Below are 13369 nucleotides of genomic sequence, written 5' to 3'. Positions count from 1 at the left end.
CAAAAATTTTAAAATACGATTTTAAATTAAAACAGGTAGAAATGATTCAAGCTAGAACCAAGGGAGAAAGAAAAAGAATAATTATACCTTCTGTTCATAATTTGACAATTTCTGCATTAGTTCCTCATTTTCTTTCATGAAATTGTTCACCTTTTTGGAAATTTGCTGTTCATTGACTAAAAGGGGGAAATACACAAGATTATTACAATCACTAAATGAAATTCAATTACTCAATCTACTAAAAGCAAAGACATGTTATATGGTACTATGAGGAAATACTTCTTAGCATAACTATTATGCTTTTAAAAAGCAATCTATGCTTATTAGCAATAAGAGTATAAAAATTATTAAAATTTAAGAAAAATATAAGAACAATGATATTTTGCTGGGTGCAGTGGTGCACACCTGTAATCCCAGTGGCTCAGGAGGCTGAGCTAGAAGGATCCCAAGTTCAAAGCCAGCCTCAGCAAGAGCGAGACACTAAGCAACTAAGTGAGACTTGGTCTCTAAATATAGGGGGTTGGGGATGTGGCTCAGTAGAGTGCCCCAGAGTTCAATCACAGGTACCCCTCCCATCCAAAATGATATTTCAATTTAAGCTTATTTCACAGATGGGAAATACAGTAAAGTGTTGTAGCTTGATATTCCTCCCTTCTCAAAACACTTTCTTTTCAGAAAATGGAATCATTTCATTCTTTGCAAAGAAAAACAGAAATGAAAACATACTGATTCACATTACCATTCTTTAAATTATCTACTCAATTACTTAATGCATGATTAAATAATTAGCATAGAAATACTCTTCAAATGTAATACATCTGCATTACATCAATATTCAAAGTTAATCTGCCCCAAATTAAAACTTATCATCATCTCCCTATCCACAATTTGTTCCTCCTCTTTATCTCCTATCTCAGAGTTGGAACCATCATCATCTACTCTATTATCCATGCTAGCAACCTAGGAATAGTAAAATTTTCAGGAGGTAAAAAAGATAATAGACATTAAAAGTCACTGTATCTATTTCTAACATACATAAAACACACATCAAACACCAATACAAAGGGTTATTACAAGTTTAAGAAACCTAAAAATTTACCTTGATATACTCTATCTTTTACCTAGGAGAGAGAAAAAAGATTAAATTTGATGTCAAACATATGCTCAATAGAAACAGTAAAACAACAGTCAGAATCATAACCAAGTGAGAATTTAATAACATTCTGGTTCAGGATAATAATTTATAGGATTAAAAATAAGTAAAGGTTAACAAGCCTTTTAAATTTAATTGGTAGTGAGATTTCATAAATAGCCTCTGACATAAAAACACTAAGATATGTACCTTATTTCACAGTAAAGATGTGTGTGTGTATATGTGTGTGTGTGTGTGTGTGTGTGTCTTCAAAATCATTTACTTGACAATTCTAAATAACCAGGATAAAGTCTAGAAACAATGACTATTCAAAAGGAATCTGAGGAAACAATATTAAAGGCATAATCTTTGTACTAAGATATGCCACTTTCACTCACCAGAAAACATCTTAGAACTCCAATTTAAATTTGGCTATTGGCTGAATTTAGAAACTAAGAGGCTACATCATCTTATTTCTGCAAACCACTAAATATATAGCAAGAAATCTGAAAGGGAAGACTGCTAGAAGAAAATGCACAAGCAACAAGAGAAATGACAATTAACATATTCTGGAAAGGACAAAAACAATCATTTCCAAAAGACAGCAATAAACTGCCTGATAATAAAACCTAAGCAGAATTTTTTTTAAAACATCACTAAATTTCTTTGTAACTTAGCATATTACTTGTCCTTTCAAACTTATGTTATTAATGGTGATGGGATACTCAGATGTGTCCATGGATCATCCATGGGATCTTCGTAATAGGAAATTGCATTCAGAAAACTCCAACACAGAAATAAATGAACATTTCTTTAATGTCATAGCCTTGCTAACCTTTTACTCAAAATGGCAACAGAGGAAAATGGGAAGTAGCATAAAAGCAGTCATCTAAGGTAGGGACTAAAGTTCCAAAGTCAAATGCTGAAACTGAGGAGCAACAAGTTAGGAACCAGATCCCACATAACCTAGTGAAAAGAGAAACAGGTACCGCAGTTCTTGAAATGAAAGAAACAAGAGGGAGAAATATAAAATGGTTTCATGTTTTTCCCTTCTCTTTATCCTTCTATTTCCTTTTTCCTTTTAGCTGAGACAAAGTTCAATGAGATTAGAAAATTCCTCACAGGAATCCAGGCAAACGATTCTTCTATTTAAGAAGGGAATACTTTTTAAGAGATTTTACTCTCAATTGTACAAGGAGAGGAAACTTATCTTAACAATGATATGTCTGAAATAATTAAGAAATCAGAAAAAGAACACTCAGATTTGAAAAGATTTGTATCCAATGCTTTTGGCCTCTTTAAATGTTAGGATTTTCATATGCAAAGTCCATTTACCTAAAATAATTTTCTTCCAATTATGTTAAATAACTATGAAACAGAATAACCTACAGTACAAACATAAGTATGTATAAGCCTACACACACACACACACACACACACACACACACTTATACATATATGTACACACATACACAGACATAGACTAATTCTGCTCAGGAAAAAAAAAAAAACTTAATGAACAAAACATTTATTGGATTTTTGGACAACACATAATCTATACTTCCAAATAAAAAGGTATTTTCTGAACATATGATCAAATCATAAAATCTGGGAAAATTTATATAAAAGACTGGAAAAATTATCTCATCTCCTTTTTCTCATTTTACTGTATTTCTTTGCAGCATTTCCCCCTGTTTATATGTGTTTATATTAACATACAACATTTAAATCTTAGTTTCTGCTTTTTTCCCCACTTCACATTTAATTGTGAGCATTTTCTGTACCTCAAAGCTTTGAAATAAATAAATCTGCCTACTATTCCATTAATCAAACATACAATAACCCCTAAATAATGTTGTGCTAAGTCTTCAATCTAATACACTGTTCCATTGAAAAACATTACCAAAATCTTCAAAGCATAGTTATTTCTTTAAGATAGACTACTAGACATATATGCTACATAAAAGGATATTTATCTAACCTATCCCATCTTTTATCCCACTTTTAAGACTTCTGATACATATGAAACTACTGGTTAGGATGGCTGTAAGAATTACCAGTTATACCAACTGCACCCACACTAAATTATTTTATAAGGTTAGTTTGACTTAAACCACTAATTTGTGTTTTAGCAACTGAAAAAGAAAAAAAAGGGGGGGCAGTGACTATATAAAATAATCCTTGTGCTTATGTGCTAAGGTATAAGTAAGTCAATTTACTCACAACAACAACAGTTCTCCAAAAGAAAATGAGAAAGGATACAATCCCAAAGAAAACAGTGAAAACTACAGGCTTCCATGGTAGTCCATAAAAATCAGGCCCAGGTTGAGTATCATCAGGCAATGTAGTAAACAGCTGAAACAGACAAATTAGAAAAAATGGGAAACCTTAAATTTATAACAAAACAGTCACAAAGAATCATGGCAATTCTAAACCAACCTCCTCATCAGAAATCCACCTCCTCAATATTTTCCAATAGCGTCTTCAAGAGAGAGGATACTGGCAGTCTCATATTTTTTGTTCTCTTGCAGTGTTTTCAAGTATAATGAATCTAAATACTTTTTTAAAAATATTTATGTATCTTTAGTTTTAGGGTGGACACATTGTTTTGTTTTTTATATGGTGCTGAGGATTGAACCCAGTGCCTCATGTATGCTAGGCAAGCGCTCTACCACTGAACCACAACCCCAGCCCGAATCTAAATACTTTAAATTGAGCATACATTTCCAGTTTGTAACAGGCCCTATATCATCACATTGTCTAACACCTGGCTAGAATCCCTCTGGATCATTCTTTTCTCTGATAACCTGGTTTTTAGAATTTAAAAAATTCATTTAAGACAAAAACTTAAATATATGAAAGAACTAATTAATTTTATGGCAACAAATAAAAACAATGATGATGTATGTATAAGATTTTATATCTTACTTCCATTCCACTCTTATATAAACAGATAAGTGACATGTAATTTCAGACAACTCTTGAAAACTGGCTTAGATAAACTTCTCTGAATTTAACATCCTTCTATAAAATTCAAAGCCTAATTTTAAATGGTTGCTCAAAGGCAGTGTAGTAAACACCTGCCTACTCTTCCCTGTTTTCACCGCCCTCTACAGGTAATACCAGATAACTGTCATCTGGACCCAATTCCCCAGCAGTCTCCGTAGGGAAAAGACCTGTAGTAACGTTAGCTGTTTGGATTGTTGGCTGCATTTCGGAACATACCATGAGGTTGTCACCTCTATTCCGTCAAAAAAAAAAAAAAAAGTGCAAGTGGGGAAAGCTCAAGTCCACTCTCACCGGCCTCGCTTAACAATACAGTCACATCCTGCCTGCCTTGGGCCTGACACACTCCATTTCTCCGTCGCCATGACAGTCAGTGCACCCACTCCGCCAGAACTCAGCCACCCGCCTGCCAGAGCTGGGGTCCCTCCCTGGGAATGGGACCGTCACCTCCAGTAGCTTGGCTATGAGGGCTGCGTAGAGCATGGACAGGGGTCCCAGGAGCTCCGGGTCCCCCGGGGAAGCACAGTGGCAGGTACTGTGAGTCCATGGTGTAGGGACAGGTGAGCAGAAGTGATGCTTCCCTGCAGAACAGCACAGGACCCTGTCTTTCACTGTTTCCTACTTTGGGAGGACCCAGCGCAGGGGGCGGGTACTGGGAGTGAACTTTGCCTTCCTCCACAGGCGCTTTTTGCCCAAAGCATGTAAAATGCGTCATCAGAGAAAGCCACTGGGTGGACTGCAGTGAGCAGATGGAGGATGCCGAGGGGCGGGGCTGGGAGCGGAAAGAACCAACTGCAGAGCCCAGCGGGGGACAGCTCAAGGAGAGCCAAGCGGAAGAGTCCAAATGAAAGGACTCCAGAAGGAAAGACACTTACCTGTCCCTGGATTACTGCTGTACATAGGTGTAATCTTAATATAATCTTCTATTTGTTCCTTCTGTTCTTTGTTCTTTTTCTTTTCTTTCTTTCTGTCTTCTTTTGCAGAAATACCACTATCGGTATTTTTAGTGATTCCTCTATTGGCTTATTATTCCTCTATTGGCTATAACTCTGTTTTCTAATCTTAGTGCTTCAGAGTTTAGAATATACATCTTTAATTTGTCACAATCTACCTTCAGATGATACTATATTACTTCACATATTCAATAAGAACGTTACAATAGTTACTACCCTTCTGAGATTTATACTGTTGTCATGTATTTTACTTTACATGTTTTCTAAGTCCCATACTACACTGATATTTGTCTTTAAACAGTCAATGACTTTTTAAAATGTTCAAATAAGAAAAATTATTTTAAACATTTATGCACACAGTAACCATTTTCTTTACTCCTTTATTCCATTATTTCCATCTGCTGTCTTGGTGCAAGTGTAGGGTGAATTCTTTCAGCTTGTATGTAAGTACAAGTCTTCATTTTAGAAAGATATTTCACTGGGCACGATATTATAGGCCAACATTATTGCTCTTCAAATATATTAAAGGTATCACTCCACTATATTCTGTGTTTCATTCGGGGTACTTCTCTTGCTATGTCTTCAAGTTCACTAACAATTTCATTGCAATGCTTATTCTGGCATTAATCCCATCCACTGTATTTATCATATATTTTCAACTCTAGAAGTCTGATTTTCTTAAAATATATCTTCTATATCTCTTTTTACCTTTTTAACACACGAAATATAATAGTGATAACTTTAAAAAAAATGCCATTACCTCATTCTAACATCTCCGCCAGTTCTCAGTTGGCTTTGATTGGATGATTCTTCTCCTCATCATTGTGGATTGTATTTTTCTTGCTTCTTTGCATGCCTGGTAAGCTTTGATTCGATGCCATACATTACGAATTACTGTTCTTAATATTTTGTATACAGTTAAATTACTGGAAACAATTTGAGTCTCTTGGGTCTGAATATTTGTTAGGTATGACATAAATTGTAATAGTCAGTCCGAGGTAACACCCTTCTGATTATTCTACCCAACTTCCTTAGATAGTTTTTTCCAGGTGCTATTCTGGTCCCTGTGTTAGGACCTATTCCTTCTAATCACTTAAGATTGTTTCTCTGACTTGCTAAGCAGTTTCATCACACTTATGTGCTGATCAATACTCTGCTGAACACTCAGGGAGCCTTTCACAAATTTCCAGAATTGTCTCTCAATGTAGAAACCTTCTTTTGTTACTCCACCCTGTGAATTCTAGTCACTTTGGTTTTCCTGGAATCTCAGCACCATCTCTCAATTCATGGTATCCTCTGGTTCTGCCCGACTTCCCCTTCTTTGTCATGGCTTGGGAATCTCTTAACATAGTAAAAGCTGGGACAACTATAGAGCTCATAGCATTTGTTCCTTATGTTTCCAGAACCATTCTTTGTTGCTTGATCTTCAATGTTGCTTGATCTTCAAATTTTATGTTTGTGGGGTTTTTTCATATTTATTTTAGTTGTTTCAGTTGGGAAGGTGAAGCCAGTACCTATATAAACCTATCATAGCTAGATGTAAAAATCATTTGCTTTTCTTTTTCTTTTTATGGTGCTGGGGATTGAACACATGGCCTCTTATATGGTAGGCAAGTGCTCTACCACTGAGTTACATATCCCTTTTCTCATTTGCTTATTTTTTTAATAGCAGAATACATAATGAAATAAATTTTTAAAGTTAACTATAAAAGAGAGTAACATCAGGATAGACAGAACTGGGACAAAAGCTAGAGTTCTTTCAAAATCAGGCAGGAGAATCACAAGTTCAAAGCTAGCCTCAGCAACTTAGCAAGTCCCTATGCAACTTAGTGAGAACTATCTCTAAATAAATATAAAAAGGCAAGGTATGTGGCTCAGTGGATAGGAGCCCTGGGTTCAATCACCAGTACAAAAAAACAGAAACAACTTATTTTTACAAATTAACTTTGGCTCTTCTAAATATTTAAATAATTGTAAAATAAATTAAAAAATCTTAAAAAGTAATACCTAAATATTGAAAGCAAAAATGAAACAACCTGTGATATCAACTTGGTGACAAACCACAGAAATGAGTTATTTCAAACACACCTTAGTGGGATATAGCTTAAAGACAAGAGAATTTCATTTCATTTCAGGAATACATTTCTGAAAGTATTTTAAATAATATAAATATAGTCGTATGTTGCTTAATGATGGGAATAAATTCTGAAAAACACATCGTAGGCAATTTCAGTGTGCAAACATCATTGAGTATACTTATACAAACCTAGAAAATATAGCCATTTCCACACTTAGGTATTCATATATGGTATATTATTGCTTTGAGGATAAAAACCTATAAGATATTATTATACTGAATACTGTAGACAATTGTAACATTGTAAATGTTTATATATCTAAACATATCAAACACAGAAAAGATATTAAAAATACTAGGTGACAAGAATTTTTTAGCTCCATTATTATGCACTAATGACCAAAATGTCATTAAGTGGCACAATACTGTAAACAATTATATTGATGTCATTGAAAACTGGAACTCCAACATCAGAGAAAGAAAACACAAATCTAAGATAGATGAAGTGAAGTAAAATCTCTAGCATCCTGAATTTTCATGGGAATTATCTAAATGACATGATGAAAAACCCCCACATATTTCTGAGCTTTGTTCACTAAAAAGGCCTACAAATGACAGTCAATTTGAGCAATAAGCAATCCTAGTACTTGGAATGTAGCCTCTAAATATGACTTCTTATTGAAAGGAACCAAAGTTATTTTAGAGAAGTAGTTCCTTCAAGGTCTGGACAGGAAATGTTTTAAGATGAACGTGGAACATCTCATACTTCAAAAGCAAGGGAAATAGGTAACAATGACCACTAGGTGGTGGCAAAGGGTCCCAGGAGCCAAGATAAAGAGGCTTCTACAAGGCAAAAGGGGGGGGGGAATGGAGCATCAGGTAAGAACAATTACTATTCCTAATTGGATTAAACACACCAAATATTTTTAAATGCATGATAATCATATTGACAAATAAAAGTTAAAAAGATTTCAAGCCCCTTTGTGTATCATTTGATAATGCTAGAAGAATACCTTACTATTCTGAATTGAACCTAAACCTGACTACCAATTTGCAAGAAATATAAAGCAACAGACAGAGGCTGAGGTTGTTAGCTCAGCACTTGCCTAGAATGCATGGAGCCCGAGGTTCAATCCCCAGCACCACCAAAAAAAAAAAAAAGCAATAGAGAAAACAGGTTAAATTGTTGTACCAGGGGATGTCATTTATTCACCAAAACTATAATATATCCTAGAAGTCCCACAAACATATTTTTTCAATTATTGCAAAAAGTTACATATATATATATTTGGTACCAGGGATTGAACTCAGGAGCACTTGATCACTGAGCCACATCCCTAGTCTCAACCCCATTGTGTATTTTATTTAGAGACAGGGTCTCACTGAGTTACTTAGCACCTCACTTTTGGCTTTGAACTCGTGATCCTCCTGTCTCAGCCTCCCGAGCCGCTAGGATTAAGGCATGTGCCACCATGCCCAGTCAAAAGTCAAAATATATTTTTAAAGAGCTATTTTTCAGATAGAAAGCCACAAGGGACATGCAACTGTCACCCCTAAGAGCAGGAGAACAAATAGGTGAGCATTCTACCTGGAGGCACCCTCTAGACCTCAGTTTGGGAAGGAGAACCCAAATGGGGCATAACAGTCTCACTGTGCAGAGAGAGACCAGAGTTCCAGGAGATTAAGCAGCCAAAAATATGTAGAGAAAACTACCAGAAAGATGGGAGCCACAAGAAAAAGAGTTCCAGAAATCTGCATGGAGGTGGTCTTCAGTTTGGGGCTACATTCTAAGCAGTACCTGTGAGGGCCAAGAACAACTATAAGCTAACCAATCCCACAGTTGGCACTGAGCTGAGAGAAGTCTGGATTCCAGCTAGCCAGAGAGAGTTGACATACAAAAACAGTATGGTCAACAAGCTCATGAAGAAGTATTTGATCCAGGCATCATGGCACATGTCTGTAATCCCAGCAACTCAGAAGGTTGAGGCAGGGGCTGGGGATGTGGCTCAAGCGGTAGCGCGCTCGCCTGGCATGCGTGCGGCCCGGGTTCGATCCTCAGCACCACATACCAAAGATGTTGTGTCCGCCGAGAACTAAAAAATAAATATTAAAAATTCTCTCTCTCTCTCTCTCTCCTCTCTCACTCTCTCTTTAAAACAAAAACAAACAAAAAAAAGAAGGTTGAGGCAGGAGGATCCCAAGTTTGAGGCTGGCAACTTATCAAGGACCTAAGCAAGTTAGTGAGACCCTATCTCAAAAGAAAAAAAAGTTCACTCAGTATCATTAATTATCAGGAAATAAACTCACAAAGACATACCCACTAGAATGGCCCAAGTGCTAGTGAAGATGAAGTCAAGTGGAAGTCTCCTAAATTGCTGGTGGAAGTATAAAATGATTGTAGTCATTTTTAGCATGGCTTGACAGTATCACACAAGATAAAAACATACATTAAACGTAGGAGGCAATTGCACTCCTAGATATGAGTCCACTTATAGTGGCATATATATAAAATAGTACTGTAGGAAAAATGAATCTATAGTTAAAAAAAAAAAACTTATCAGTGGTTGCCTGAAACAGGTGGTGAAGGAACTCACTGGGAAGGATCCCAAGGAAACCCCTTTTCTAGTGAAAAAACTGTTCTATATCTTGATTATGGTAGTTTTTATATGGGTATCTACATTTGTTAAAACTCAGAGTGTGCTTGCTTTGGCAGCACATATTCTAAAATTGGAACAATACAGAAAAAATTAGCATGGTCCCTGAGCAAGGATGACACCCACATTTGTGAAGCATTCCATAGTTTTGTGGAACCAACCCTTCAACAGATGAATGGATAAAGAAACTGTGGTACATATATGAAATGGAATATTACTTATAGCATTAAAAGAGAAAAAATTATGGCATCTGTGGGTGAATGGGAATATCAGGTTAAGGGAAGTAAGCCAATCCCAAAAACCAAAAGCTGTATGTTCTCTCTGAAAGTGGATGCTGACCCATAATGGGGGTGAGGTGTGTGGTAAGGGGCATGGAAAGAATGGAGGAACTTTGACTGGGCAGAGGGGAGGTAGGACAGGTGAGGGGGCATAGGGATAGGAAAGATGGTAGAATGAGATGAACCTGATTACCCGAGGTACATGTAGGACTACACATGTGTTGTGTACAACTAGGAAAAGTTTTGTTCCATTTATATTCAATGAATTGAAATGCATTCTGCTGTCATGTATAACCAATTAGAACAAATTAAAAAAAAACCTCACTGATATTGGCTATCAAGGAATTACTGTTAAGTTGGGTGATGGCCCGTGGGTTCATTATACTATTCTCTATGCTTTTCTTTAAAGCTTTTCTAATTAAATTTATTCTTTAACTAGTACATAGAAACAAACACTACAATTATTGAAGTAGGTAACATGACATTTTGATGCATGTATACACTATGTAACGTTTAAATCAGGTTAAATATATATCTACCTCCTCAAACATCATTTCTCTATGGTAAAACTTTCACAATCTTTTCTTCTAGTATTCTGAAATGGACAGTATGTTATGGTTACCTATAGTCCCCTACTATTCTCTCTGCTCTTATTTGAAAGTTTCCATGATAAAAATACTAAAAATAATTTTTAAATTAAGATATAACTTCAAATATTTAAAGGATTTCTATGTAGAAAAGAATTCAATTTTATAGAGAAAATCATGTGAAGGAAAATTTGGAGTCAATACAAGGATGAACTAGACAACAGAAGAACATATAGCCTTGTAAGAGAGTGACTCATGCTAGGAAATACTGGTGTACAGGCCTCATAACTACTCGTCAGGGCCACAGTAAAGAAAATTACAGCAATGAATGAGAAACTAGACTAGCTGACTTCCAAGGTTTCTTCTAACACTAAGATTCTACTAAGATTCCATTGATCAATGAATCTGATTGGTGCACATCTCCCAAACACATCAGAGCCTATTACTCTCCAGTCCTATCAGATATCATACTACTTGTTTAAGATTTTACATTGACTTGTTCATAATTTTTGCATATATTTGTTAAGTCCTTTTCTTAAGGCTTTCAAAAATCACAATCGTGCCTTATACCTGTTAGACTCTTTTAGTCCTCGCACAATGTCCTGTACATACTGGGCCATCAAAATGCCTTTTTGAAATCTCCTTTCAAATCAGTCTCCTAACATTGTGCCTCTCCTTTACCACTCACATCTATGTCTTACCTATCACCGTACAATCACTGACCATACCTGCACCACATTTGTGTCCCCCGACCTAGAACTAGAGGAGGGCTCTGTGCATACCTAAAAATATGAATAAAGTAATCCTTCCCATATCGTGAGGCTGTTAACTTTCCAAGTGATGCTGATTCATTCTGATAATCAAATTATGACTGTGGAAGACTGCTTTAATCACTGGAAATATCACTATTCTAACTGCCTGGCTTCTATATACCTCTTACTCAGGTGGCTGCCACCATCATGAACAAACATGGAGCCAACTGAAAAATGATTTGTTTCTCCCCACCACATCTTTTCCACCCTGGTGGTCTTTCCTCCCCAGGTATATTCATTGTCTTTATACCACCTTCTGACTGCCTACATGAGAATTAGGGGGTACGTGGGGGTAAAACCCTTCAAAATGCCAGACACCTCACCAGACACTTTACCTTGTCAAATCATTAAATTCTTATGATTGGAGTAAGCATTATCTACATTTTTCAGATGAGGAAAACTTTTTTCAAAAGTTTAGTTATTTGCCCAAACTTCTAAATGATAACCTTGGGATTTGAAACCAGATCTACCTGGCTACAAAATTTATACATTTTACAAGGAAAACAACATCATCATCTTTCTTACTCAAGCCTTGAAATAACACAATCTACAGGAAACAACTTCAGTTTAGGAGGATTACTGTCACAATGGCCCTAGGACCATCTTATCCTCCAACCTCTAAAAGCTTTCTCATTCCTATAATTAAATTCTAAAAGTCCAATATCAACAAATACCAATGGGGGGGAGGTAAGCCCTAAAATGCTTAGATAAGCTTCTAGACAGATTAAATGTCTTGTTTGGATCATGATTTTCTTTAGAAAGATCAGCCTTAAGTGACTCTAAGAAACAGATCTAACCTAATTCCTTTAATTCTTAAAACTTTCTAAGGATCCCCACTATTAATGGTCTAATGCTACTTTGGCTCATGACTTCCTTTAAGATTTGCTGGCCTCTCCAACAGACCATCCCCTTCCAACTTCACACTTTACAACACCAATTATTCACATTCTCCTGCCCTCCCCAAATATCCTTTTCTTGATGTTTCCATTTCTCTGAACACATTTCTTCTGACTACCAGCTTCCCCCTCCGTCTTCCACCCCAGCCTGTCTAATCAACAACAAACTACATGTCAGACTCCTGTTTGCCCTTTGCCAGTGCTTCAAACACATCTCAACTACTTTATGACCTTATTGATCACCCTTCCAACCATAATAAATGCATTTATGGACAATAATGTTCTACCATCAAATAAATACCTCTCTTTCTGCCATTATCTTACTGTGTTTCAAGTGAATGCTGTTATCTCCCTGCCAGAAAGAAAGGTTCTGAGGGGAAGAACCAAGTTTTTACAGGTATGCAAATGACCAGCCTTGGTAGACAGCAAATCTTCCTCATGTGCTAAACCAAGTAGCCATTTAAGCCACACCCCTATGGCTTTTGTTTCTGGAGCTATCTACTCAAAGGGTCAGGAGTCATTTTCATAAAGACATTTTAAGTTCTTCACTTCATGACCAGAAGCCACTTACAAACTAATAAATAATCAACATTCTAAATGAAGAAACTATGTCAAACTTACCATCTTAGACAAATAAAGCAAGAATGAATGTAACAAGAAAAGTATGCTGTCCAAAAGGGTGGCATCTGCTGGCTCTTCTACCTTTATCGCTAGTTGGTTTTCTGTATCAGCAGCATCAACAGGAGTACCTTCTGTTATAAGTAGCTCTAAAATTGAAAGGGGAAATGGCTATTTTATTTTATGTTATAGAATAAGAATTGTCTCTCTTCAGTTTCAATATTCATCGAGTGTTTCACTAAATATATGAGTCACAGTGCCTGGAATATGTAGCTCTCCTAAAGACAATTAACACAGAGAAGAAAACTTCAAAATCCTAATTAGAGCTGTCAGACCCTTCAATTATAAAATGAACA

The 13369-nt window shown here is 36.2% G+C and overlaps 1 non-coding gene and 1 pseudogene across 1 annotated transcript; one reads left to right on the top strand and one right to left on the bottom strand.

Annotated features, from left to right (window-relative positions):
- Positions 1-13369, bottom strand: part of LOC144252964 (transport and Golgi organization protein 1 homolog) — an 89599-nt pseudogene that overhangs the window by 15913 nt on the left and 60317 nt on the right.
- On the top strand, positions 9866-9972 carry LOC144252967 (U6 spliceosomal RNA). The gene has a single exon (XR_013343090.1). It is a non-coding gene; the product is annotated as a U6 spliceosomal RNA (small nuclear RNA).

The sequence above is a fragment of the Urocitellus parryii genome, unplaced genomic scaffold, assembly GCF_045843805.1.
Source record: "Urocitellus parryii isolate mUroPar1 unplaced genomic scaffold, mUroPar1.hap1 Scaffold_71, whole genome shotgun sequence".
Classification (NCBI taxonomy): Eukaryota; Metazoa; Chordata; class Mammalia; order Rodentia; family Sciuridae; genus Urocitellus; species Urocitellus parryii.
The sequence above is the reverse complement of the archived record's forward strand: the minus strand, read 5'-3'. Positions and strand labels throughout refer to the sequence as shown.